The sequence below is a fragment of the Orcinus orca genome, chromosome 8 (assembly GCF_937001465.1).
Source record: "Orcinus orca chromosome 8, mOrcOrc1.1, whole genome shotgun sequence".
NCBI lineage: Eukaryota > Metazoa > Chordata > Mammalia > Artiodactyla > Delphinidae > Orcinus > Orcinus orca.
The window spans coordinates 75,361,937-75,376,820 of NC_064566.1; the positions used below are offsets into that span (position 1 = coordinate 75,361,937).

Genomic DNA, 14,884 nt, shown 5'->3' on the forward strand with positions numbered 1-14,884 from the left:
TCAGACACTATATAAAAGGCTTTAAAATATAATTCATCGTGACTTGAATATAAAGTCTCCTAATGTATAATTTAGAAGATAAGCATGACACATTATAGCAATTATAATGGCAGAATGTTCATTTCAGCAACTTTTTTCTATGTTTATTTTTCTTAGATCAATCATGATAAAACTACAGAAAACTGTAGCCTTGTAAGTAAATGGTGTACAATTTTACGCTGATAACAATATTTTCTTATTTCAGTTGATTATCAAGTCAATCATCAAAATATAAATACAAAATATAAAAAGTGTTTCATTTGATATTCAACGTAGTAATGGAGACTAGTTAGGAGTATTCATTCATATATATTTTATTTTTTATATATGTATTTATTTCATAAATATGTTTGCAGATTGAAATAAGTTCTGAATGATACGTAATATATAACTACACATAAAAATTAGGTTCTGAAAAAGAAAATAGGTTCTGAATGATAGCTTGAAGTTAGAATCATAGGCGGTAAGTTAAATTCATGGAGTGTTTAGCATCTTAGAGATCATCAAAACCAAGCTTGAAAAGCTGTTCTCCAGGAAAAATCTTACACACAAGTGTTTCCTTTAGTTTACACAGTGTTTATTAAACACATGTAAATGACTTTGTGTGCATACTCTCTCCATTTTACCTAGGTCCCACCATGATTATCATTTTTTACACAGTTTTATTGATATAAATGACATACGACACTGTATAAGTTTAAGGTATACAGCATAATGATTTGACTTACATACATCATGAAATTATTATCACAACAAGTATAGTGAACAACTATCATCTCATATAGATACAAAATTAAAGAAATAGAAAAAAAATTTACCTTGTGATAAGAACCCATGATTTACCATCTTAAAAACTTTGGTGTATAGAACAGAGACAGCAGTGTTAATTATATTTATCATGTTGTACATTACATCCCTAATACTTATTTATCTTAAAACTGGGAGTTCGTACCTTTTGACTGCCTTCATCCAATTCCCCCTGCCCCACACTCCTGCCTTTGGTAAACACAAACCTGATATCTTTTTTTTATGAGTTTGTTCATTTGTTTTTGAAGTATAATTGAAGTACAGCATTATGTTAGCCTCATGGTACACAACATAGTAATCTGATATTTCTATACATTTAAAAGTGATCATGATGATTAGTCTACTTGTCATCTGTCACTATACAGTTATCACATAGTTATCAACTTTTACCCACACTGTACATTTCCTAACTGTGACTCACTTATTTTGTAACTGAAAGTTTGTACCTGTAAATTTCCCTTACCTATTCCTTCCCTCTCCTGAGGCCCTCCTCACTGACAATCACCTTTTTGTTCACTGCTTTTATGACTCTTTCTGTTCAGTTATGCTTATCAATTTGTTTTGTTTTGTTTTAGATTCACATATAAGTGGGAATCATACAGTATTTGTTTTCTATGTCTGACATTGCACTTAGCATAATACCCTCTAGGTCCATCCATGTTGTCACAAATGGCAAGATTCCATTCTTTTTTATGGCTGAGTAATATTCCATTGTGTGTGTATATATATATATATGCCATTTTCATTACCAATTCATCTATTGCTGGGCACTTAGATTGCTTCCATACTTTAGCTATTGTAAATAATGCTGCAGGGAACTATGGTGCACATATTTTTCCTAATTAGTGTTTTTATTTTCTTTGGGTAAATACCCAGGAGTGGAATTGCTGGTAGTTCTATTTTTATTTTTTTTCAGGAGACTCCATACCGTTTTCCACAGTGGCTGCACCAATTTACATTTCCACCAACAGTGCCTTCTCTAAATCCTCTCCAACACTTTTTAATTTGTTATTGATAATAGCCATTCAGACAGGTGAGAGTTGATATCTCACTGTGGCTTTAATTAGCATTTCTCATAGGATTAGTTATGTTGAGCATCTTTTAATGTGCCATTTGACCATCTGTATGTGTTCTTTGGAAAAACGTCTATTCAAATCCTCTGCCCGTTTTTTAACCTGGTTGCTTGTTTTTTGGTGTTTTTTGATGTTGAGTTTTATAAGTTCTTTGTATATTTTGCATATTAACACGCTATCAATTTTCAAATTGTTTGAAAATATCTTATCACATTAAGTAGGTAGCATTTTCATTTGGTTGATAGTTTCCTTCACTGTGCAAAATCTTTTTAGTTTGACATAGTTCCATTTGTTTATTTTTACTTTTGGTTTCCTTACCTGAGAAGACGTATCCCAAAAAATTACTAAGACCAATGTTAAGCAAGTATTGCCTTTGTTTCTTCTAGAAATTTTATGATCACTGGTCTTACATTAAGTCTTAAACCATTTTGAATTTATTTTTCTGCATTGTGTGGGAGAGTAATCCGATTTGATTCTTTTGCATGTAGCTGTCCAGTTTACTCAACATCATTTATTGCAGAGGCTGTCGACAAGACTGTTTTTTCCCCATTGTATATTCTTGCCTCCTTTATCATAGATTAATTGTCCATGTAAGTGTGGGCTTGTTTCTCAGCTCTCTATTCTGTTCCATTGATACATGTATCTGAATTTGTACCATACTGTTTTGGTTATGGTAGCTTGGTGGTATGGTTCGAAATTAGGGAGTGTGATACCTCCAGTGTTGTTCTTCTTCCTGAAGATTGTTATGGATTTTGGAGTCTTTTGCGTTTCCATACAAATTATAGAATTATTTGTTGTGGCTCTGTGAAAAATGCCATTGGTAATTTGACAGGGGGATTGCACTGAATCTATAGATTTCTTTGGGTAGTATGGTCATTTTAACAATATTAATTCTTCTAATTCATGATCACAGTATATCTTTCCATCTGTTTGTGTCATCTTCAATATCTTTCAACAGTGTCTTACAGTTGTCTGAGTACAGGTCTTTTACCTCCTTAGTTAGATTTATTCCTAGGTACCTTATTCTTTTTGATGTGATTGTAGATGGGTTTTTTTCCTTAATTTTTCCTTATGACAGTTCATTGATAGTATCAAGAAACACAACAGAGTTCTGTATATTAATTTTGTATCATGAAACTTTACCAAATTCATTGATGAGTTCCAGTAATTTTTGGTGGTGTCTTTAGGATTTTCTATGTAAGTATCATGTCATCTGCAAAGGGTGACAGGTTTACTTCTTTCCAAGTTCAATTCCTTTTGTTTCTTTTTCTTATCTGATTCCTATAGTTAGGAACTCCAATACTATGTTGAATAAAAGTGGTAAGGGTGGGCATCCTTCTCTTGTTCTTGATTGTAGCTTTTCATAACTATGATGTTAGCTATGAGTTTGTCATATATGACCTTTATTATGTTGAGGTATGTTCCTTCTATACTCAATTTGTGAAGAGTTTTTTATCATAAATCAATGTTGAATTTTGTCAAAAGATTTTTCTCCATCTATTGAGATGATCAGATGACTTTTATTCTTCAATTTATTAATATAGAGTATAACATTGATTGATTTGTGGATATTGAACCATCCTTGTAGCCCTGAGATAAAACTCACTTGAACATGGTGTATGATCCTTTTTATATATTGTTGAATTTGGTGTGCAAGTATTTTGTTGAGGATTTTTGCACCTATGTTCATCAGGGATATTGGCCTGCAATTTTATATTCTTGTGATATCCTTGTCTGCTTTTCATATCAGGGTGATTCTGGTCTCACAAAATGAGTTAGGAAACATTCTTTTCTCTGAAATTCTTAGAAATTGTTTGTGAAGAAAAGGCATTATTCTTCTTTAAATGTTTTGTAGAATTCAACTGTGAAGCAATCTGGTTCTGGACTTTTGTTTGTTGTGGGATTTTTTTTATTACTGATTCAATTTCAGTACTAGTAATTTGCCTCTTCATATTTCTTTCTTGTTCTTTTCTAGGAATTTGTCCATTTTTTCTAGGTTTTCCAGCTTATTGGCATAGAATTTTCCTCTTATAATCCCTTTTTATTTGTGTGGTTTTAGTTGCAACTTCTTTATTATTTCTGATTTTATTGATTTTGGTGTGTTCTCTTTTTTCTTTCTTGATGAGTCTGGTAAATATTTATCAATTTTATTTATCTTTGCAAAGGACCAGCTCTCAGTTTCATTTATCTTTTTCATTGTTTTTTTAGTCTCTATTTTATTTAATTTTACCCTGATCTTTATGATTTCTTTACTTCCACTTACTTTGGATTTTCTTTGTTCTTCTTTCTCTGGTTCCTTTTGTTGTAAAGTTAAGTTGTTTACTTAACATTTTTCTTATTTCCTGAAGTAGGCTTGTATTGCCATAAACTTCTCTTTAAGAACTGTTTTTGGATTGTTTTGTTGTAGTGCATTTATCTACAGATAGTTTTTAATTTCTTCTTTGATTTCTTCAGAGAACCTTTGGTTGTTTAGTAGCATATTGTTTAGCATTCACATGCTTGGGTTTTTTGTAGGGCCCAGGAAACACAGAAATTTAAGATATCTATATCTATATCTTGATATAGATATATAAAGACCATCTGGTCTAATGTGTCCTTTAAGACCAGTGTTTCCTTATGGATTTTCAGTCTGGATTTTCTGTCCAGTGATGTAAGTGGTGTGTTAAAATCCCCTTTTATTGTTGTGTTACTATAGAAGATATAACAATTGTAAATATATATGAGCCCAATATAGGAGAACCTAAATACATAAAACAAATATTAACAAACATAAAGGGAGAAATTGATAGTAACACACTCCCATATTGCCTGCAGAGTTTCTGCTGCAAAGTCAGCTGATAGCCTCATGGGTGTTCCCTTGTTCATAACTTGTTGCTCTTTAGAATATTTTCTCTTTATCTTTAATTTTTGCCATTTTAATCACAATGTGTCTTGGTCTGGTCCTCTTTGGTTTAATCTTGTTTGGAACTCTGTTTCCTGGACCTGGATATTTGTTTCCTTTCCCAGATTAAGGAAGTTTCAGCTACGAAGTCTTCAAATATGTTCTCTGACCATTTCTTTCCCTCTTCTCCTCCTGGGACCCCTATAATGTGGATATTAGCATGCTTGATGTTGTTGCAGTGTCTCTTAAAGACAGTGTCTGTCTTTATTTCATTTTATTCTTTTGTCTTTCTCTGTTCACTGCAGTGATTTCCACTGCTCTGTCTTCTAGCCCACTGATCTGTTTCTCTTTATCATCTAATCTACTGTTGATACCTTCCAGTGTATTTTTGCTTTCAGTTATTGTATTATTTACCTACATTTGGTAAATAATACCAAGCAAAGGTAAAACCAAACTATGTTTGATTCTTTTTTATGTTTTCTTACACTTTGTTAAAAATTTCTAACTTCTCACTCTGTTCATCCAAACTTCTCCTGAGTTCTTTGAACATCTTTATGATCATTACCTTGAACTCTTTATCAGATAGATTATCTCTGTTTCACTTATTTCTTCTTCTGGGGTTTATCGTCTTTATTAGGAACATATTCTTCTGTCACCTCATTTTGCCTAATTTGCTGTTTTTATTTCTTTGTATTTGGTGGGTTGTCTATATTACCAGACTTGGAAAATTAGCCTTTTATAGGAGATGTCTTATGCTTCCTGGCAGTGCACTCATTCTGGTCACCAGAATTATATGCTCTAGGGTTGCCCTGCTGTTGCTGCAGGCTGACTATGTGGGTAGCCTGGTAGGCATGGCTGGTCCTTGGTCTCATTGATTATCAAGCCCTGGTTTGTGCAGAGGCTGCCAGCTGCTGGTGGGTAGTGCTGGGGTAGGTTGTGGTATAAATCTTGACTACACTGTGTCTCACCTCTCCTACCTGTCTTGTTGTTTTCTTCTTTAAATTTTTTATTTGTAGAAGATATTTTCTGCAAGTCTTATGTTCTTTCTCATCAATAGTTGTTCTTTAAATATCTTATACTTTCAACTGCACAGGCATTTAAGCTTATTTCTCTTGAGTGACCAAAATCCCTGATTTATAGATGAAGAAGAAAACACAGGAAGGTTAAACTATTGCTGAAAATTGCATAGCTAAATAATAGAAGAGTTAAGTTTAGCATTAATCTCATGATTCTCACAACAGTGATTTTTTATAACAAGAATAATAACAGTTATAATTGCTTTAATTTATTGTGTTGTGCCATGTGTTGTACTAATTGCTGTGTATACATTATTATATTTAAGTCTTAAAAATTTTTATGAGATAATTTTTTTAGCCTTCATTTCACAGATAAAGAGCTGAGACATGAACAGAGAAGTAGCTTGTTTAAATTTGGCTCCACTCAGCTGCCTCTTTTACTTAATGAGTGTTATTTCCTCTTTTAATTTGTATAACTTTGTAGATTGTCCTCAAATATTAGAATTTGAGAACCTCTTATACTATAGCTCAAAGTATTTAGAAAAAGAAATATTTAGGTTTATAATTAGAAGTTGATAAGATATATCTTTCTGAAATTAAAGAGGGAAATACTCGTGATTAAGTGCTTTTTAATTGGTCAGTTATGTAACATAATTTTATATGTCAGGGAATTTTTCACAGTAATCTTATAACATATATATAATTAATTATCTCATCTTGCCTGGGAAGTAAAGCATAGTGAAGTAAAATAATTTGCCCAAGGAGGCCATTAATAAATAGGGATACTAGAATTTGAACCTTGGTCTTTTGCTTTCAAAAATCTCATTTTTTATAGCAATATTTTAAAATATATTTTTAGGATTCTACTCTAGATGGAGAGTAGTTCAGGCAGAGAGAACAGCTAGGGCAAGTGCCTAAGAATATTACAATGAACATAGCAAACAAAAATCCCTTCTCTCATAGACCATAAATTCTCTGTGTGGGGGACACAATAGACAAAACAAGTAAATAGTTTGTTAGCAAATAAGTGCTAAATTAAAAAAAATAGGGAAATGGAATAAAGGATGTGTAGAGGGTCATGGAGGTCATACTTTTTGATAAGTTATCCAGGAAAGATCTCTCCATGAAGGTGACATTAAAATAAAGACCTAAAGAGGGAAAGATGACAGTCATTATTATATCTGGGGGGAAGGTGTTCTAGATGGAGGAAGCAACAAGTACAAAGGCTCTGAGGCAGGATAATACTTGATATATTTGATAAAAGGCAAGGAAACTAGTGTGCTAGAATGGAGGGAGGGAAGATGTATGTAGTTGTAAGAGATGACATCAAAGAGGAAATAAAGTCTAGATAGTCTAGGGCCTGTAGGGCATCGTAAGTCTCAAAAGTTTGACTTTTCCTCTTAGTGAGATAAAAAGCCATTTAAAGCATTTGGTATATATAACTTTATTTTAAAATAACCAGCTCTGACTACAGTGCTAATAAATAGAAAGAAAGCAAAGGAAGGAGCAGTGACACCAGTAGGGTGATATCACAACAATCAAGGTGAGAGATGCTTAGAAGAAAGCTGTAGAAGAAGTTAGATGTTGTTGGATTCTGGATATATTATGAAATAATATCAGTAGGACTTGCTCATGAATGTATGTAGGGTGTGAGAGACATACTGAATTACAGATTATTTTTGTATTTTGTTTTAATAACTGGAAGAATGGAATGATTATTTACTCTGATGGGAAATATTATGGCAATGATAGGTTGGCAGGTGAAAATGGGAGTCTGAATAGGATGTGTTATGTTTGCAATGCTTATTAAACATTTAGATGGAAATGTCAAATTGTGTGTGTGTGTGTGTGTGTGTGTGTGTGTGTGTGTGTGTGTGTGTGTGTGCTGCCATTCAAGGGAGGTGTCCAGGCAGGAATAAGTTTGGTAATTTTTTGGTTTATACATGATTTTTAAATACAAGGGCTAGGTAAGATAAACTTGGGAATAGTACGGACTGAGAAATGAAAAGATCCAAGGAGGGGCCATGAAATGTCTAGATATTGGGAAGATGAGGAAGAACAAGCTAATGAAAGTGAAGGGGAGGGCACAGTGAAGGAGGAGAAATGCAAGTGAAGAAAAATGTGATCAACTCTATCAATACTACTGAATATAGGTCAAATAGATGAGAACTGAGCAATTGATCATTAAATGAAACAATGTTGAGGTCATTACTTTCACAGTAACATTTGGACAGCGGTAGAGAGACAGCTTGATTTGAGAAGCTTAAAAAAATGGGAGTTTTTCTTTGTGTGTGTTTTTTTTCTTTTGCAGAAGGGGTGAACAAAATGTGTTTGTACCTAGAGGCAAAAATGGGGTCAAAGAGATACAATTTTGCCTTCCACATTTTTTTTGTCAACTTTGGAGCAATACCCATATGAGTGCTACTGATGATGTCTGAAGTGGAGATGGGTCTTTGATTAGATCACAGATAGTTACAATAAGAAGATGGGACACAATATAGATACAGATAAATCAATAGCTATTGTGGTACTGTTACAGATTGGCTTCCCTGGGAATCAGACTTGGTGAGATGGAGTTTAGTGTAGATAATAATTTTAAGAAGTGCCTTTGGAATCACCCACCAGAAGGGAAGAGGAAGGAGCAGATGTGGGAAGAGAATAATTTGAGCTGTGATACAGGCCCAGCAACAGCCCCAGCTAACACTAAGTATGATGTCAAAAGCTAGAATGGCTTGCCAGTATTGTCTGGAGTTGGGCTGAGGTGGTCAGTGCTCTTATCGAGCAACTGTTGGATGTTGGCTGTTGTGCTACCCAAGGAAGGGATATAACCTCAGATGAGTTGATTCTCTGTAGCAAAGGCAGTCCCTGAGGAAGCTGAAAGTTGGAAGCTGTCTGTCAATGTAACTCCCAACAGTTCAGACAAGTCCTTCACAGAAGGGAAATATGTGGCACACACTGCAGTGCCCCCATAGATGGAATACATGCATGCAGTTTTTAGAATACTTCTATTTTCTTCAGGAATTATAAGGAGAGAAGTGGGGGAAGGGGCAGGAAGTTGTTTTGAAAGAGAGTAATTGTAAACTTATTGTCTAGAGGATTAAGAGAAAATGGACTCCATAAATGTACTGGAATTACCAGGCAAAACAAAGGGCTTGTCTGAGATTAATGGTCATAAATTTAGAGCAAGACTAGTCATCATTGTTGATATTTTATCCACTCACATTCCCTTACCCAGAACAGAATAGGAAGACAGTTCAATTTAACCAAAGTTGAAGTTGTACTTGAATAAAATGGAAGGAGAAAGGGGTAAGGAGTCATGGTTGTAGATCAGGAAGTGATTATCTATTTAAATATTATAAAATGCAAAATAGCTGAAGAGGATAGTTGGGCTGAAAATTTTGAGAGACAATAAAAAGATCTAATAGTTTTAGGAATTAATGTGTGTACTAAATGACTTGCTGGTTTTACTAAGTGACACACAGGCCCCATCTCTATTGGTCTATAATACTCAAACTCCCTATACATGCTCTATTACTTCCGTTGTATATATAAGTTTCTAATGCTTAGCCTTACAATTTCCTGAGAATGAATTAAGACTAATTTGAGTTTGGAAAAATTGTAAACTTAGAAGCAAGCAAATAAGGATTATTTATGTAATTGTTTACCCAGAGTGGAGAAAATTAAGTCAAATGTACAAAACCCTCTGCCAGGGTTCATAGACTATCATCACATTAGTTAAACAAATTTATATACAACTTTAACATTTGAGATTATTTCACCATATATATTATTCACAGTTGAAGTAGCTTTTTATAACATACATCAAGATACCAAAGAAAGGACCTAAAATCAAAAACATTTTTATCACATTCTTTGGATAATTTATCTCTTTACAAAAGCATTTGCAATTTACTATTTCACTTATAATGTAGTTAAAATCATCTTTTTTAAAGCACACATACACAGGTGTGCTTTGGTTTCCTCTTAATCAGTGAACACTTTGGCTGGATGATTTGGGTTTGATAATATGTAAAGTGAAAATTGTAATCCATAGCAAGAGATTACTGACCTGTTAGATATAACCAAAGAAAGAATGGGAATGAGGAAAATTTCATTATTATAAAATCTACAGGTCTCTTGTAGATTTACCTCACCATGTCTCCAACTGTATCTTAATTCAATTCTTATCTCCGTGTAATAGATGGGACTGTATTTTTTGAGATACCTCTAATTAGCTCCATTGATATTCTCAAAAGACTAATTTTATTAAATAATATACATTTTCAAAAGGTGATATGCTGTCCCATTTACAGATGACTTATAACAAATATATTAAAGAATTACTTCATGTGATATAATAGGAAAATGTTTTTAAAAATCACATTGATCAGCATATTCTAAATTAAGAGTATCAGAACAACTCTAGATTAAAAACATGCTAGTTCCCAAAATGAATTTGTCATCTTGGATGCCCAAATCCTTATTGGCTGTGAGTTTTTATTCTTATTACTTAACCTTAGTGAATGACAGTGTCCTCATCAATAACTGGGGATAATAAGCCCTGCCCAATCTGCTTACAAATTGATCACAAGCTCATGAACTCACACTTGCCAATAAAAACCCACAAAGCTTCATGTTTCTATGGCTTTTGGTCAAGGTACCATTCAATAATCAAATTTTTATTTTAAATTTTATTTTAGTTTAATTTTAAACTATTATTAAGAATCTTGCTTGTTGTAGAGTATCTTATGAAAGACTTTTCGTGCAAACAAATAGCTATGTATTAAAATGCTAATTTAATTATCTCTCAAAATAAATGTATGAATTATTTTATCAATTTTTCACTAATTTTCTCATCTCTATATCTGTCAGAAAATGATTTTTAATAATAGGTGCTTATGAAGATTATTTTTAAATTCCTAAAACCAACTATTGGTTGGTTTTAACTTCCAAATATTGAATTGCTTATTTCCTAATACATTTTTTAAAAACAACCACATTGAGTTTGATTTGCCAGCTCACTACTTATTAACTGTATGACCAAAGTCAAGTGTTTATTTGCTTTTCACATACATTTAGGAATCTTTAAAACAGAGAAATTACTATTTCATTTCCAGGAAACTTGGCATATAGTAGTATGCTAGTAGCTAGTGTAATTATTATCCATCCATTCTTTTATTTGCCCTTATATTTTTAACATTTTACAATGTCAAAGATAGTTTCTGAATGAGGTCTGACCAATTTTTATTACAGGATATTTACATTGGATACACAAAAAATCTGACAATAATCTGAATTATCTTGATGATAATAACAGGAACAAGAACAAAACTGACGAAAGACTTCAATATGCAATCTATCAGTCATTTTTGTAGAAATCGTAGAAGTTAAATCCATGAGTCCCCTCAGATATATCACTCATCTTAGTTCCTCAATCTTAACAATCTTACATATGAATCTGATACCCCAAAGTTAGTAATATTTAATAAAGCTTGTGTCTGACACCTGGTCTAAAGTGTTTTGCCTTTTTCAATGGTTTCACTTTTTGTAAAAATTCAAACTCAACTTTAAGAATTTTTGAATTCATAATGAATTATCTCTATAGTCATAGCACTTTTAACATTAGAGAATCAATTGAGCATGCCTGGAGCATTGACAGTCTAAAACTTACGGCCCCACCTATAGGGTGAATGTATAACTGAGTGCAATTCAAAATGATCACCCCATTTCCATTCCTTCTTCCAAATGCATGACTCCCATAAGCCAAGGATTGCCATTTATTTGGAACAGATCTAAGACTAGGAAATTAAAAACCAGAAGAAAGGTGAACCTCAGCACTTCATTCCTAATTATATAAGATTTATCTTCTTGCCTTGACCATTTTCCCTCACTTCTCCCCAATAATTAACCAATCTCTTATATTTAGCATACATAATCGTAAAATTAGTATCCAAAACCCCTGTCACTCTCCAACACTTTAAAATAATTCACCATTCTAGGGAATAATTTCTGAAATATTTTTACGTGTGTGTGTGTGTGTGTGTGTGTGTGTGTGTGTGTGTGTAGCTCACACTACACCTACTTAAAGTGTTTCAGTGGGTGAAGAACCTTTCTAATTGACTTGAAAAGTTGCTCAGCCTACTATACCACCCACTGTGATCTTTATGAAGTCTTGCAGAAGAAATCCCTCTTGAACCTTAATATCCAGCGACACTGTACTTCTCCTGAGTTACTAGAAAGTTTTGATCTTAAAATAATCATGAATTATAAGACTGGGGACATATGCATGTTTGTTTTGACCCTCTTAAGTTTATGAGTCAAATTTTATGGCCAACTTCCAATAATTTACAAAAGAAGTCTATGACATATTTTCTTAAGTCCTCATGTTATGCTACAGGATTTTTGCCATACCTATTTTGCCTTCACCTGGAATTTGTCAACTACCAATTTTATATTTTGTATTATATACATATATATCTAAGCTACCCCAAACCCTTTGTGGAATAATGAAGGAAAGAAAAGAAAAGATGGAAAACAGAAAAGCAGGCAGGTAGGCAAGAAGGTTTGAGGAAGAAAGGAAGGAAGGAAGGAAGGAACCCAAAGTGTATGTGCAGTGTATGTATGTGTATGTGTTGGTGTGCATATGTTTGCAACATACATTTAGGGGAATGGCATGTAGTGCTATATGGTACATGCACATGGTATGTTCTAGTTACCCATAAGTATGGCTGTGACAAGCTGAAGCAGTGATGGTTTGGGCTCATGCATCTATTTGGTGGCATAGACTCATCTGAGCTGGGTCTATGGACAGTTGGCCCAAGTAAGTATGATTAGTTCATTTATATACATCCTTCCTTTACAGCTATTCTGTATCATCAGTACCTAACATAGTATTTGGTGTATAGTTTGCATTGAAAAAAATATTTGTTAAATGAATAAAGGAAATGATTTGTCTTATGTATGGTCAATATGCTTCCAATCACACATTCCAACTCTATATTCTGTCATGTGAGTGTCTCAGTCACATCATTAATTGTATACCTCTTTTTCTTTGCATAGTTTACCTAGGATGAATAGGTGTAATAATTCTGTAAGCCACAGTTCTAGTTAAAGCTCCACTCTCAAACTCTGCATGAGTTTCTGAACTTGGAAAAAGGGTCAGAGAAAAGACAAGGCCTGAGGCCCTGTGATTCTTGATCATAAACTTTCTCCTCCAGATTATTACTTGTCCGTTTGTCCATGTGTTTTATACTAAGTCCAGAAAGAAGTTTACTTCAGTTTATACTTTGAAACTGAATTTTAGAGTCCTTGTATTAAGATTTTTATTTTTACTCATTTTTTTCCCTTAAAGATCAAAAATAGAACATAGGAACAGGTATTTTTTCCCTTCTGTAGGTGACAAAAAATAATCAAAGTCACATCCATAAAATCTCTTGTTCTCTTTATTTTCATTTCTCTCCTAGATATAATAGAATGCTTACTAAAATAATGTGATAAGCACTCAAACTAAGTTCTATGATGAGTACCTCCAAAGAAACCAACTGCTTTCTGTTCACACTGAGATCAAAATAACTGGCTGTATATTTACTCAGACTATTCTCTCTAGTTGCCATCCCCACTCCAACCAAGAATTTTTTCACATCAGTCTGGTCTCAGATCAACCAGAATCTTGCCTGACACGAGGACCACTTTTACATTATAAATAATAGTGTTTTACCCTTTTTCTTTTTCCTAAGAGGAAGGATTTAAATGAGGAAAACACACTCTCCTTCAAAGTGCAGGCTTCTTTTTAGTATTTCTCTATATGTCTTTATGAAAAAAAAAATCTATTCACAGTTGAAAAAAATCCATTTACCTTTGTACTGCTGGTGCTATAGCTCCTAGGAAATAATGACACAGAGAAAATTCCATGAGAAAATGTTAATTGTACCTGTATTAACTGATGATACAAAATAAAGCAATTAGAGCTGAGTGTTATCTTTTGGGTCATTGTGATCTCAAAACACAATTCAGGTCATAATTATTGTATAATCTTCTTTTCTTTTTTTGTGTCTAATTTCTAGGCCATGCTTGTACTTCAATTTATCAGAAATAGGCCTTCATTTAGGACTGTTTGCTATTAAAATATTTTTTAGCTACCATAGGTTGATTTGAAATATAATAAGCACAATATAAACTTGTAGTAAATGTATTGGAAGCTATATATATACTTTTCAGAAAACATTTAAGAAACTCAGTTAAAATAAATTGATATCCAAATTGCTTTTCAGAATTTATAAATTCAATGAAGATGAAAAGAGGACAATAAAACCATATAATCTCTAAAGAGATATAACAGCCCCACTGCAACCACTGCCTCACTGTGCTGTGTTTCTAAGAGTAGTCAAAGGAAGTCAAATGGGAAACCTTGTCATGCTTTGTTATCAGACTGAGGTCATTTGTTGGAAAAAAAGGCAGCCTCTATCTCTAAAGGTCAATGCACATTAGTTTAAAGCCATGAATCATATAAATTTGAAAACGAATGAACGTGACTTTTATTAGAAGTTAGTGTGTATGTTTTTCAAGCCACCAAAAAAAGTAAAAATAGAATTATTCTTTCTCTTTTGTATTGTCACTTTATCTATTATTTATATTAACTATTAGACACTTAACTACAGTGAAATGCAGAATTGTGTGTAAATTCCTAAACACTTTCTTCAATAATGAATTCCTCTCTTTTTATTCATTATGCCCTTACTGTTTATTAGTCCTTAATGACTTTGAATGTATTTTAAAAGGTTTGATTGTAAATTCAGCAAATAAGTAAATTGTAACCCATATCTCAAAAAAAATAAGTTATACGATCCCTCTTATAATATTAAAGTTAATGATTTATCTCTTTCATATCCATTCAGTATATTTTCTTAACTGCTTACTTTCATCATTCGTCAGTTTAACAGACATTAAATTTTAAGATCTACATTGTATTATTATGAAATATACTATTTTAGCATGAAATGATGAAAAGTTTGAAAAAAATCTCTTTTATGATTGGTAAATAATGACAGGAAAGGCAGAACATTTTCAAG

The 14,884-nt window shown here is 32.9% G+C and overlaps 1 protein-coding gene across 1 annotated transcript in view; it reads left to right on the top strand.

Moving 5' to 3' along the window:
- The window catches only part of CNTN5 (contactin 5), a 1,406,915-nt gene that overhangs the window by 970,779 nt on the left and 421,252 nt on the right, over positions 1–14,884 (top strand). The window lies entirely within an intron of this gene.